The sequence below is a fragment of the Telmatherina bonti genome, assembly GCF_933228915.1.
Source record: "Telmatherina bonti genome assembly, chromosome: 4".
NCBI lineage: Eukaryota > Metazoa > Chordata > Actinopteri > Atheriniformes > Telmatherinidae > Telmatherina > Telmatherina bonti.
Genome location: NC_136622.1, coordinates 27,330,830 through 27,345,471, shown reverse-complemented (window position 1 = coordinate 27,345,471; position 14,642 = coordinate 27,330,830).

The following is a 14,642-nucleotide window of genomic DNA, read 5'->3' as shown; positions in this document are numbered from 1 at the left end:
CTTACTGTGCATCTATAAATAATCACATAGCCTATTATGTTAGCAAAAATACTTCAGACAGACCTTTATTATACCTCTTTTTCTTCTTCCCTTTTGTTTTTTTTCTCCTATCTCCTAACTCAGAGCGCTGTCCCTTTTTTCTTCTCTGTCTGTTGATGCTGAAAGAAGAAGAGTTTTTGCATCACAGCTGGATGAAATTTCTCACATATTTGTCATCAATGACTGAAACTAACCCTGTAGATCCTCATTACCATGCGGCAAATTACTTTACCTTTTAAATGAAATGTTTAATCATTATAATTAAAGACTGGAACTGAGCATATGAGTTGCATGACTCACCACAGGGACCGTCAGTGAGAATGAGGGCTCTCGAGTGAGTTTAGTGGTGAGACTGATATAGTGGATAGGCAAAATATTTAGTAGCCACTCAGCTCCGGAAACTCTTAATGGCTTTGTCAGAGTTGTTCACAAAACAGGAAATACAGCAAAACTAGCTCACATGAAAAATAACCTGTAGGAACAGGAAAAAAAACAACACAGATTTCTCCAAAATGTAAGCTGTTTGTAAGTGTCAGTAGTGGCTGTAATGGTCGTCTGTTTTTCACACAGTCTATTCAGACCTGTGCTCCCATTAACCAAATAACTAAAGCAAAACTTACAAACAGTCACAGTAATTGAGGGATGTTTAAATGTGTTATAGGCACCAACTACAGGCAGGCTGTTTTTCCTGTTCCCACAGTAGAGCAGAGGATAATGGAAAAGATTAGTGTGAGCGGCTGATTCATGGCGACCCTTTCTCTGAGAGACTGGCAGATGAGGATGGTGGCTCTCAGTGGCCCTGGTCAATTAGAGTCTCCACTCTCACAAGCTGTGCCTAATGAAGAGGCCGGAGTATTGAAGTCGAGGCGGGCATGCAGGGATTGATCCCCAGCCTGGTGAGGGCACAGCTAGGGGGGGCAACATGGGAAAGCCTGGAGATGGAGAGACTGCATCGTCTTCTTTTATCACATAGATCACCCACAGGGAGGCTAAAGCCCCGTCTTAGTCATCTTCATTCATCTGACCTCTCAACTTCATTCCTGCCTCCTTTTTGCATGTCATAAATTGTTCTGCCACTTGATCTCCAAATATCTGACGCTGAAGTGCGTCAACAGTGCAAAGCCCAAACTGGGTGCTAATGTGTCTTATCCCCTTAAGCTTTAAGTCAAAACTAAACTTTGGGGAAATTATGTTGTTCAAGTGTCACATTTTTAATATCACTGTGGCACTGCAGTAATTGGACTGAGGGTATCAACATGTGACGTGGAAATGAATGAGATCTATTCTATGAATGAAAAACCAACCACAGGATCACATTCACAAGCAGGGGATGAAGGGAAACTTGAATAAGTTGCAGCTTCTTTGTTGCCTCATTTAGAAATATTAAAGAAAAGCTGACCAGAAAAAAAGTAGCATTTCTATGTTAAGTGTTTGAATAAATAGATAAATGAAAAAACAAATAAATGAAGATTCTTTCTATATTCTTAGCATGCCCACTGCCACTTAGTCTTTGATAAGGTCAGGACCCCTCTGCCTCCTCCGCAACGTTTCTGCATCTCTGCAGTGATCAGCATGCTAATACAGCTAATTGCCATTTCCTGTTTACGATTAGCATTTAGATGGAAGCGTTAGTGAACAGGGCTGACATGTGTTGTACTAGGAGGTCTGTGATCTTAGTGTGGATTGACACGGCTTATGATGGCCACAGCTAGACTGGTTTTCCAGACAGACTGTGCTGGTCTACAGTTATTGCTGGTCTTGAGAAAAACCTCACTGCAGCTTTTCAAGAAGAGGGAAACACCCCCAAAGGAGAATCATAAAAATCCTATTAAAAATCATGTCACTGTTGGTTGACATGCACTTTAATGAGTGTTTAAACGATGCACATCGCAGGTGTCCAAAGTCGGTCCTCGAGGACCGCTGTCCTGCAGGTTTTAAATGTATCCCTGTTTCAACACACCTGGCTTCCCTTAAATGGATCCAGCAGCCTATGGCGTTCTGCACAATGACTGATTCTTTTGAATCAGGTGTGTTTGAGCAGTGAAGCATACAAAGACCTGCAGAATGGTGGCCCTCAAGAACCAGAGCTGGGAGCCCATAATATACATGACAGCTAATTAATATTCCATCTAAATATACTATTTAGTCAAGTGGTAGTCTAATGGTTAGAGAGTTAGACTGGAAAAGGTGGACTTTTTTTTTAAGAGAAATTTTAAAAAGGAACTTAAAACTTATTTTAGTAAAGGTTGGGGTTGATGTAAACCATATCCAAAAGTGGCCTTGCTTATCTGGGCTTCATCTATGATGAGCAATCACACGGTGTACTGTGGTGGTATCAGGATTCAAGATTGCTTTTGGAGGAAATGTTGGGATAGATAAGGATGGTCCAGACTGTTATCAGTAACAAGAAAAAAACCATGGTCTATGATAGTTTGTGGTTGTGACAATGCATGAGATGACTTGATTTACACTTTTGTGGTAATAGCAGTGGTAGAAAAAAAAAACAAAAAAATGTGCATTTATTTCAACATGGCAATGCAAAATCATATTTTGCTTAAAATACAAAGGCTTGACTGCAAAAAGAGAGGGTACAGGTATTTGACTGACCCAGTGCAGATTGTTGCTATATGTCACAAGTGTTTTTTGTTTTTTTTTAAATTTTTTTTTTAAAATTGTGGCCTAATGTGTGTGTGTATATATATATATATATATATATATATATATATATATATATATATATATATATATATATATATATATATATATATATATATACATATACATATATATATATATATATATATATACAAATCATATAAACTATATGTCTGCAGTTACACAAGAGAGATTCCCATTGCTCATCGTCTCCAAATATTTGACTGTGCAACAGTCAACAAATCAACCAGAAGAATCACTTTCTGGAAAGATTTATACATTAATGTGGCCACTACTTAGTATGATCCAGTGGTTTTCCTTTAAAGATTATTGTAATAAATGTTAGAAATGCTTTTATCTTCAAAGCATTTGAATATGCATATGCATTTTCTAGGTTTATTTCTTTCAGCTTTAGTGGTTTAAGCTTATCAGAAAAGGAGTCTAAATGACAACAAGCAGAATGATAGCAAATGTTTATGATAGATTATGTTGTGAAATGAAATTAAATTTGGTTACATTATCAACAGCGATAGACTATAAAAAGACTTTTCCCAAAAGTCAAACTAATCCTTTAAGAATATGTAGCAGAACAGTAAATGGCCCTTCTAGATCTGAAAATATCGGCTTTCTGATGTTAATCTGTTTGGGACTAATTTATAATTTTGGCAGTTACAATTACACCAAACTCATTCCACACCAGGGATTTCCCTTCCTTGTTATGCCGTGCTAAAAGAACAGTACTCTAAGTTTCATCTTGTCTTATTAAAATTCCCTACTAAGACCTCTCAGATCCTTTGAGGGCATAATGGCAAGCGCAATTAAATAATATGCATATGCTCATTTGGCCTTTAGTGCAACAAAATTAAAAGAACTGCACGTGCGTTACAAAGAACATCAGTCGGCTGTATTGATCTGCGATACTGCAATGAGAAGAGACTTGTGTGTCAATGCAAATGATTCAAAGCAGAGTGACATCCTAACAGTTGCCAAGCCCTAGTCCCCACATTGCACCAGGTGTCCAAGCCTACTTGTATAGATTATTTAATCAAGAAATTTACCTAAAGAAAAGAGGCAGGTAAATTATTATGTATAAGATTATAACTCTTTATTATATTCTTATCTATAAAAAAAAAAAAAAAAAAAAGAAAACGACAAAAAAGGTGAGCAGATGAAAAGATTTGGCATTTTAAAAAGTAAAGAAAAACAATGAAAGAATACACAGAATGTTCATGTTTTAGGGAGTTTGGTAGCATCAACTAATGCCACAGCTTCACCTGTCTTTTTGTCTTATTTAATCTGTTGAACACAATGTGAAACTGTGAACTCCTCATTACTGCAAAGCAAATCACAGTTTAGAACAGGATTATGCACTTAGCTGTGTTTGGGGGAACACTCACTGAACTCTAGGGAGAATTTGACAGCTTTTGTCAAGGATTAAACCATTTAATAGTGATACCAAGGATTTAGATTGGCATAATTGTGCAGATAAAGAACACATGTTTCATTTCTCCTTGGCTAATTGCTTATTTGAGATAACTGTTTGACAACCTTGATTTTATTTAATGTTGGATTTTATAACGACCTCCCTTGTTAACATTTTCTAGGTTTACTTCTTTCAGCTTTAGTGGTTTAAGCTTATCAGAAATGGAGTCTAAATGACAACAAGCAGAATGATAGCAAATGTTTATGATAGATTATGTTGTGAAATGAAATTAAATTTGGTTACAGTATCAACAGCGATAGACTATAAAAAGACTTGGCGTATACTTTTCCCAAAAGTCAAACTAATCCTTTAAGAATATGTAGCAGAACAGTAAATGGCCCTTCTAGATCTGAAAATATCGTCTTTCTGATGTTAATCTGTTTGGGACTAATTTATAATTTTGGCAGTTACAATTACGCCAAACTTTATCACCTACAAACACAATGCTTCATTCCACACCAGGGATTTTCCTTCCTTGTTATGCCGTGCTAAAAGAACAGTACTCTAAGTTTCATCTTGTCTCATTCAAATTCCCCACTAATACCTCTCGGATCCTTTGAGGACATAATGGCAAGCGCAATTAAAAGCCACACTCACATTTTACAAGAAAAGCCTATGTCTGAGGACTTACCTGCAGTGTAAGTGCAACTTATTGCAATATTCACCGGGATGGTTATCACCACTGCTGCTACAATTATAGAACAGACAGCACCAAGCACATAAGTCTACAGACTCCTGTTTTAACATAGATAATAATGATAAACAGAAGTACATCCCAATAAATCCATATATTGTGCATGTTTGAACTGATGATTGCTAACAGAGAAGACAGGTCTGACCTTCCCAGTGACAGCATTCTGGCACTTTCTGCACTCTGCTCCTCATTAGCTGAACAGGAGCAGAGCTTATTGCCAAAAGGAAGCAGTTGTATGCTTTCCCTGCCATGTGTTTTTGTACAGGGCTCCTTTACTTTCTTAAGTATTTATTTCTGTTTTTAGCTCAGACATCAAAGACTGCACTGCAGTCCAAGCTGACTGACAAATGATGGAGGTCATCCCAATATTTAATACTGAGGAGAAAAGACTGCATCTGCAAGACTGAAGTGACATAATAACTGGGCAGCAACTTGATCTAAATAAAAGATGTGCACAGTATGCACCTAAAACTAGAAAACAAAGGAGAAACTTACAATCATTATTGAACCTTGACAATGCCAGGACCAGAGCGATATCCACCTGGATTCATCCATCACCAAAGAGTGGAGCTGGCATATTTGCAGCCCCTCCCTACTTTCTGTCTCAGCTTGGCTGCACCTTTGAAGAGGTGATGCATGTTGAATTAAGTCGTTACACTATACACTGCTTTTTATTAGTCGACTTTCATTGGGCAGCTGCTGCATTGTTTCTGTTACAAACTGAACCTTTCAGGACACATTAGCATATGATCATGCTGATGTTAAGTCTGACCTATGAGCTTGTAGGAGGATGTTAATGTACATTTTGAAAATGTCCTGAAAACAAGCAAACGAACAAAAGAAAAATTAGATATTTACAAACCTATTGGTTGGTTGTTCAACCTTTTTTCCCCCCACACCAAGATTGCCTACACGCATTTACTGGATAAGCAACAATAAAGTACCCTCAGAGGAAAATCTTACTGTGTTTGGTCAACATAATGTCTAAATGTTTCCTATTGAGCCATTGTCTGTACTATTCATCAGCCTCAACAACCCATTTTGATCTGGAGTATACTGGGACATCCATGGTCTGAACGTCCTCCTTTTGCCAGCTTGTTAGGGTATCTGATCACTGGCCTGGCATGATGGTTAATACCCCAGAATTTGTTCTTGACTTCTCAGGACGTCCCGTACTTGTCGATCTTTGACTGTTGCTGCTTTCCATCTGGCCCCTTTATGGTTGCCATTTGCCTGTGATATTCCAATTTACCTGGAGCTCTCCTCAACATCTGCAACTCTGGAAGTGCAATGCCATCTGCATGAACTACTGTCCCTCGTTTTGTCATCATTTCTTTAGTTTGAATGACTTTCTGATGTCCCCGCAGTAGGTACTGGGGGTGTGGACCAGTGAGACAATGTCTCGCTTGCTTTTAGCGAACAGCTTGATGTTATCTGTGTAGAAGACTCCTTCCTGATTCAGTATCCATAGCCAGTCTTGTTGATTAACTGACTGACAGGGTTCAGGCCTATGCAGAACAGGAACTTGGAGCATCTCCTTTGTATATGGCACATTTGGTGGATACTTGCACAATTGGCTTAATAGTGGCATAGACTGTTCCCTTCTGGGGATCTTTCAGGCTCAGGACTATTTCTGTCTTAGTCAGCCATTCAGGGTGACTAAGACACCCTGAATGGGTGTCTTCTGTCATCAACTCTTAAGGCATAGAACCTTAAGAGTTTATGATGCCAACACCCATTCTGACCTGTCGTTCTGGCTACCTCTTGTCGTAGCATTAACATGTTGGACCACCTTGATCTCTATCTGTGATAGCCGTTGCCCTTCATGTATACAAGAACACTGTGTCATCTAGCTCACTACACTAGTTTTGGTGTTGACAAAGATTGTGAGTATCAAAGCATCCATATGTTCTACATTCTTTAATTAATATTTTTCTAAAAAAGCATTCTAACTTTGACTTGTTCAAATGTAATTTCCACTGCCCCATAAGCACACTCAGACCTTGTTTGATCAGGCAACGTCTGAGTCGGTATGTCTCTCTGTTTGATAATGCTTAGAATATGAAGTCATAGACAGAAGTGTTAAGGGCCTTACTAAAGGACACAACTGGAAAATGGTACTTTATGATGCCCCAATGAACAATCTGTCCATGAACAATCAGTTAAATTTTTTGTGATGACACAAGGTGGTGTAGATGTCTATATTTATGTGTACTGGATCCAGGTCTAATTACACAGAATTAAGAATGGTACAGACTACCAAAAATATAACATCTGCATCTGATACCAGGTTGTAGGATGTTAACTCGTTACAGCTGCACAATGGTAGATGCCGTTCTAGTATTAGTGTTGATGTGTATTACTTGAAGCAGTTTATGTGAAAAAGATGGTTTGAAGGTAAAAAAAAAAAGAAAAAGCTCTAGACACGAGCTTCGTGCAGAGTAAAAAGGTTTATTACAAAATGTAGCATCTAATACTGATTTGTAGAATATGTGAGGACTTTGTATTTAAAAAAAAAAAATCTTACTGACAATTGGTATCAGCTCTCCTTTTGTAGAACACAGACAAAAAATATCTGGACAAATCATAAAAATTACACACAAAATCCATGTAGCCATGTCCAAGTATAGAAGTCATGAAATCTTAACAGTCGACAGACGAGTACAGCTGAAGTTTAGTATTTCCAAATTTGGCCATGATGCCTATGCCTGAGAAGCAGATACTGCAGCACAGTTCTGGTAATTGGAGTCTCATCCCAGTATCCACAAACATTTATAAACAAAATGAGCAATCTTGTTGTAATTTGCCAGTTCTATTCATTTATTCATGAATTGGCTCCTTAAGAGGCCTGGGGAGTGACCATCGGCACAGAGATTAATTCCCTAATACAGAAACCCCAACTGAGACCAGTGCATGGTAGAGAGATGGGAGGAGATGAAGACTTATTATTACAGAAGAGCATCTCTGGCTAAATGAGACAGCTGAGAGTTTAAACTAGTTTTAAACTGGTTAGGCTTGTGGTTAAGTATTTAGGAGGCTTAAAAAAACCTTCAGATCTGTTTAAGGTAGCAGAAAGCGAAATCCAGCTCTATAAAACACGGGAAAGAAAAGCACTTATAGAGAGAAAGACGGCGAGCAAAGAAACAAGGATTGTTTGTGTGGATGAAAAAGATGTGACTCCCCAACCACTCAATTGATTACAGAAAGAGAAGACTCTGCGGAGTTCTGCTGCAAGTTCCTGCTGCTTCAGTGTTGAGTGTGCCTAATGTTCTTTCCTCTCCATTACAGCCCACAGCACTGCGGCCATCACACAGGACCACACACAACTTCACACACACACACACACACACACACACACACACACACACACACACACACACACACACACACACACACACGTGTGACAACAACCTCTTGCTGTCTCTTGCAGATGTCATACTGTTGCCTCCGAACAATATGAGCTGTAGCTTAGCTGCTCTCCTCTCCCTGTAGTTAATCCAAAGTAATATGTAGGTGGCAGCTCCTGTCAGGAAACCCTGTTAATGATTAGCTAGAAAACCCACAATTACTGCACATGTAGGGAATCCTCCTTCAAACACAATACCTAAACTGAGCTTAAGATAAGTGGAGGACATTTAAAATCAGACGATAGTAGCTCCACAGACCTAACAATGATAGCTAAAGATGGAGAGTTTAACTATCTAAGAACGATGTAGCTCAAAAAAATTGCTAATAATGTGGGAATTTCGTCAACAAGGGTATAAAATATTATTGAAATGACATGCAGGACCCAAACTAATTACTATGCAAAGGACCTGAGAGAGAACCCTTTTTGTAAGGTCACAATCAAAGACCCACAGCCAGCACTGCATAAAAAGAGGCATGATTCTGTAGTGGAAATCACTGCATGTGGGCTTGGGTACATTTCTGAATTATGGACGCTGTGTCCTCCTGGATTAAAAGGAAAGGGGCCATCCTGCTTATTATCACTGCACACTTCAAAAGGCTGAATCAATTGTTGTTGGCATGTGGGTACATTAACACACATGGCAGCATGGGTAACTCATCCATCTGAGAGATGAAGCTAAATGTCTACATATAGATTGTTACATCCCTAAGAAGGAACACCTAAAGAAGTGGGGAACGCAACAGCAAGGAGGAGATGGCCCAGAGCCGGGTACATTTATTAACTGTAAACAGACAAGCAATCATTAAACAAACACTGAACAGCCATTTGAGTCAGGGAGAGCCAAGCCAACAAAACAAATGAAACAGACCTAACTAAAACATAAAAGGACAACTTAGCTAACCACCAAACAAAAAAGTACAAACCTATGTCTGACCTACCCTACCGTAACATAAACAAGAGAAAAGGTCCCTATTTGACAAAACAAAAATAGCAGCTCTCCCCTAAGTATCACACAACCGTTATATAACTTAAGCTTACACACAAAATGAAAGGCAGGTGGCCAAAAGGCCCATACATGCAGATCCAGAGGTCCTTTATAGGCCATATATATATATATATATATATATATATATATATATATATATATATATATATATATATATATATATATATATATATATACATATATAACAGAGTGTCTATAGACCCACTAGACCCAGTCTGTGAAGTCTGTGTGGGCAGGCAGATTTTTAGCTAATCCGTGAAGCAATGGATGCCATACTTCCTAAAAACAGAAACCAGTTAAAGCATTTATAAAGAAAAAAGAAACCAGAAAGGTGCCCTGTGGGACCCCACCACAAGTGGTGATGCTGCTGAGAAAAACTCGTCTGGACAGACACAGAAACCACTATCTGCCAGGTATAATTAGCACCAGTTCAGATCTACACTTCTTCAAATCTAACACCAACACACAAGTCAAGATGAGATAATAATTTAAGATTGAGATTAAGATCTAAGATTTAAGATAATTTAGCATTTAAAGATGAGAGAGACGCCTGCTTAAAATGTTCAAGCTTAAAAGGGCATGTCAAAGTAGGTGGAGGATCTGAAAGAGAGTCTGAAGAAGGAAACCTCACTGAAGCAATCTGATTTTTTTTTTTTTTTTTTTTTAAAAAGTAAGAAATCCAACACAGAGCACCAGAGAAGGTAAATTGCAGCTGAGGTCACATGAATTTAAAAGATAGTTAAGATTCTTTATAAGGAACTTAGGTTTATCAGAATTATTAGGTATGTGATTAGACAGAAAACAAGATTTGTCAGCTTTAACAGCTCTTTGGTATGCACAGATTATGTATGGTCTGTAAGCTTTATGTGCTTAATGTAGTTTCAGGGTGTCCTTAGAGAAACCCTTTGGGGCTAGTGAGTCATCTGGACTGTCAACCTCTTTGTTTCTTTGCTCCATCAGTGGCAGCAAGCAGGATGGCAGGGCAGCAGGATGGTGACGGGGTGTCTGACAGAGAGCAGAGACAGGAGGCCATGGAGGCTGAAGGTTAGTGCAAGAGACTAGTTGAGAAACTGGTTGCTCTCTGTTGGACCAACACAAAAACCTGAGTACAAACATTGTATACATCAAGATTACATCAGGGTAAGACAGCACTATTACAATGCAATTTTACGAAAACATATAAATGTTTTTCTCATTAAGACAGTAAAGTAGCCAAACTCAATGAAAGGCTTCATTTTTATTTTTAGTGAAGTCTCCTTTAAAAAGAAAATCAATGACAGTGATTGCAGGGGGCTTTTTGAAAACCTTCATCTCATCTCTGCACTCCAATGACTTATGAAAAAGGTTCGTCAGAGTTTTGACAGCAGACCAAAAGTCAATTTCAGTGAGAGTGTGCCATGTTGAAAGACCGGAAGTTTCTGTCTATGAGCACTAGACTTGATCATAAAGCTATTATCTGTGTAGATTAAGTCAGCTGAACTCCAGATCAACAACTGTACTGCCCTGTGTGCTTTATACACTCAAAGACCTTAGTCAAGTACACCAAACTTTAAAAAAAAAAGATAGTCCTATCAAAATTCATAAAGGATGCTCTGCATGTTTAGAAAACTAACTCTTATGACAGAATTAGGATTTATTTCTAACATGGCTTTAAAACTTTTTTTTACATCTTGGGAATAACTGAATCATATGTAGAGAAGGGAATAGGTCAGATGTGAGCAAAAAAACAAAAACAAAACACAACTATATTTCATTTTAAGCCAGCAGATTGATTACTGTGTTATACGGAAGGAAAAAGTCATGACTCAGTTGTTTTCAAGCATCAGCTTAATGAAACGGTGTGTGTTTGTGTGTCACTGCACTAACAAAACGCATGGTAGACAAGAAATCCACCTACACCACAATCACCACTCCATTGTGCTTTCTGTCTATGCCTTTGTTTAGTGAAATCAACTTACTTTCTGTGCAGCTCAATGGAAACTCAGGAGAGACAAAAGGCCTGAGTGAAGTGATTTTGTAAATCAGCCGAGTCACACATATGATGAGATGCCATCTGTCCCACCATTGTCAGTCGTCCCCCTTATAAGTTCTCTGTCCTAAACAACAAAAAACAAAACAAAACAAAAAACCAAGCAAATCGATATTATTCAACCACACAGAGACACTCAGTCAAGCTGTCTTCATTGTAACCGGTCACTGAATGTTAATGTCCCATCCAAAAGCCTGAATACGCTGGTGATTAACTTTCCACTGATCTGATTTTCATTAACATTCAAAGAGCGGAAACCGCAAACAATATATCCTTAAATGACACAGCTGGCCAAACAGTCATTTCTCGCTGTAATGTGTCTTGTGAAACTCTGCCATTTCCACAGATATAAAACGCACCACAGTGTTGTCCTCACTGATGTATAATTATTACAGTTTATAAGAGTAAATTAATTCATCATGCCTACTTTGTTTTCTTCATGATTGCTTCTGCCAGCTTAAACTTCTTTCCCATACTCTTATGCAGTTGTGAATTTATTTCCTTTTCAAACAAACGGCTTTGATCTTGAGCGTTGGCCATGTGTCACTGCTTTCCAACTTGAGAAGATGTTGAGAAAATAAATGGCATTCCCAATTCTGTCAGTGCAAAAAAGGCAACAGCGAACAATAAGTTCATCTCAGTATAATACTGCCACCAGAGGGGAAACAGATCACCTTCCCTTTTCCACAAGCAACTGCATCCACCCAAGTAATCCACACACTGTCTTATGATTGATAAATGTGTCTAACTATGTTTCTAAAAGCAGCTACTGGATGATGCTGTACTGGACTGTTTCTTGATACGTTATAGTAAACTCTTACAGGAATCTGCCAAACTTCCAAATCCAGTTTTGGTAGTGGTCTGGGATTTCCCCTACAACCACTAACTTCTTACAAGCCATAGTTTTGAGGAAAAGTAAAGAAAGAGAAAAAGTTCTACATACAACCGCTACTGCCTATGTGTCAGTGTCTGGTATAAATTAGTAAACTGATCTCAGGCCAAACATCTCTGATAGAATTAGCTTTAATTCTTGCTGATGTTTGAGTGGGTCTGGCTACATCTGGTGGTAAGAAGCACTAAAACGACCTCATCTGTGCAAATAATGATGGTTTATCCCTCTGCTAAATCAATGTGGAGCTTATGTTGTAGCCTACGTTATGTTGTGACCTACACCATGGCAACCGTTCACTGAGAGGAAAACATGTCACAAAAAGTGTGTTATGTGTAAAACACATTTCGTGTAATCTTGAGCATTTGAAGTGTTGAAAAGTACTAAAAGGTTTAACGCACTTCATATGCAGGACATTTAAACACGTTTGTGTCATTTCAAGAATGAAACATCATGCATTCATTCATTCATTACCTATACCACTTAGTCTAATTAAGGGTCACAACAAAGCTGAAGCATATCCCAGCGTTCACCAGACAAGAGGCGGGGTACACCCGTCACAGGAATGTAAGAGTGGTTTGAGCTAAATGTAATCAGGTTTATCTACTATTATCTACTTTGTATAATTATTTAAAATTTTCTTTATTATTGAAGTTCCCTTTTGGGGATTAATAAAGTATTTTTCATTTCATTTCATAAACAATAAAAATGAATAATTAGATTCCGAGCATCTGGTGTTTTCATAATGTTCCCTCCACCATACACAAAATCATGTGTTATCATTTAATCTGAGCCAACAAAAGAATGCTTTTATTTATTACTTTAAGATATGAATATTAGGTGATGGGTTAAGTGAACTACCAATGTTAACACTAGATAAGAGTGGCCTATTCTGTCAATGGATTGAATTCAAGATCCAGTTTTCCGTTTATAAAGCACTGAATGGTTTTGGGCCAAAATTCATTCAGGATCTTTGGTTTATTATGCACCAACATATGCTTCAGATCATCACAGTCAGCTTTATGTTCCCAGAGTCAGAACTAAACATGGAGCATGGAGTTTTTGTGTTCCTCACATTTGGAACAAACTCCCAGAAAACTGCAGGTCTGCTGAATCTCTCAAAACATCAAAAATATTTAATCCCTCACACTGTAGCTTTTATCTGTCTTATTAGTATTCAGTTTCTTTTATTATTTTTGTAATGAGTTACCCTGAGGATCCGTAATTCAGCCACACACAGGGAGTTCTGGACAAATGACCAGTTTATTGGTGAAGGAGTATGAACAGAAGATCAGTCCAGGGGAGTGGTCTGCAGAAGAAACCAGGCAACAGCTGGGAGGTAAACAGGATGGCAAAATACTCATCCAGGCAAAGACAAGGCTCAGAGATCCAAAGACAGGCAGGGTCGGTAACCAGAAGATCCGAAAGGTAGCGGTATCCGTCGAGGGCAAGGCAAGGAGGGTAATCCAGGGGCATGAAGCAGAGGGTCGGCAACTGAGGAACAATCCGTAGACCGCTGGAACAAAACTAGACATAGGTCTGATTATTATCTGGCAGAAAAGGAGGGATTGGAGGGAGCTTAAGTAGGCAGTGAGAGAAAAGGAAACCAGGTGAACTGAATGAGGTAGCATAGGCAATTAGGAAGCCAGCAGGTGGATCGAGTAATCAATGATGAGCGCCAGGAGATCAGGGTGGCAAAAACATGACAATTTTTAAGTTTGTTTTAATGTCATCATTAATGCTTTCTCTGCATCCCACTTCCATGTATTTGGTGCTTTAAGTAAAACACTTTGAATTGTGTTTTACTTGAATTGTGAATCTACAAATAAATCTGCCAATAAATTGTTTGACAATTAGTTTCTGAAAATACGCACAGCCCGACTTTACTTTCACAAAATTTCCTATCTAATTATCCAGGTGAAAAAGATTCTTTGAGCCCTGTGCGATGCCAGCCGTATTATAGTATGTATAATATATTGCTATATAATATGTGTCCTTATGGGCATCGTGGAGGATGGGTCAAATGTGTGGACAGATGGTTTTTTGTTCTAAGCTATTTTATTGTGTTCGAGACAAATGTAAGCTAGTAGCACTTTGCAACTTTCTCTTCTTAAAAATATGTTTCTGAGTCCTTTCAAAGGTGCAGAAACAGTTATTATCTTCATTCCTGGAGCCATTCATGCCAAGCAGCCTCTCAAAGCTGAGAAACTGTACCTCACAATAATCATTTCTCAACAAATAATTGAGACTTTTAGATAATTCTGGCTCACTTTAAAAAAATGAAAAGCTGACAGTCGCTACCTTTTTAGTTAATACTGTTTAATGCATGCTTACGGTGCATGCCTACACACAGGCAAGAAAGCTCAGCAGAGCACATGTATAACTTTGAGAAAAATGGCTTTGGACGGCACAGCTGTTCTTCTTTCCTGTTTTTTGTT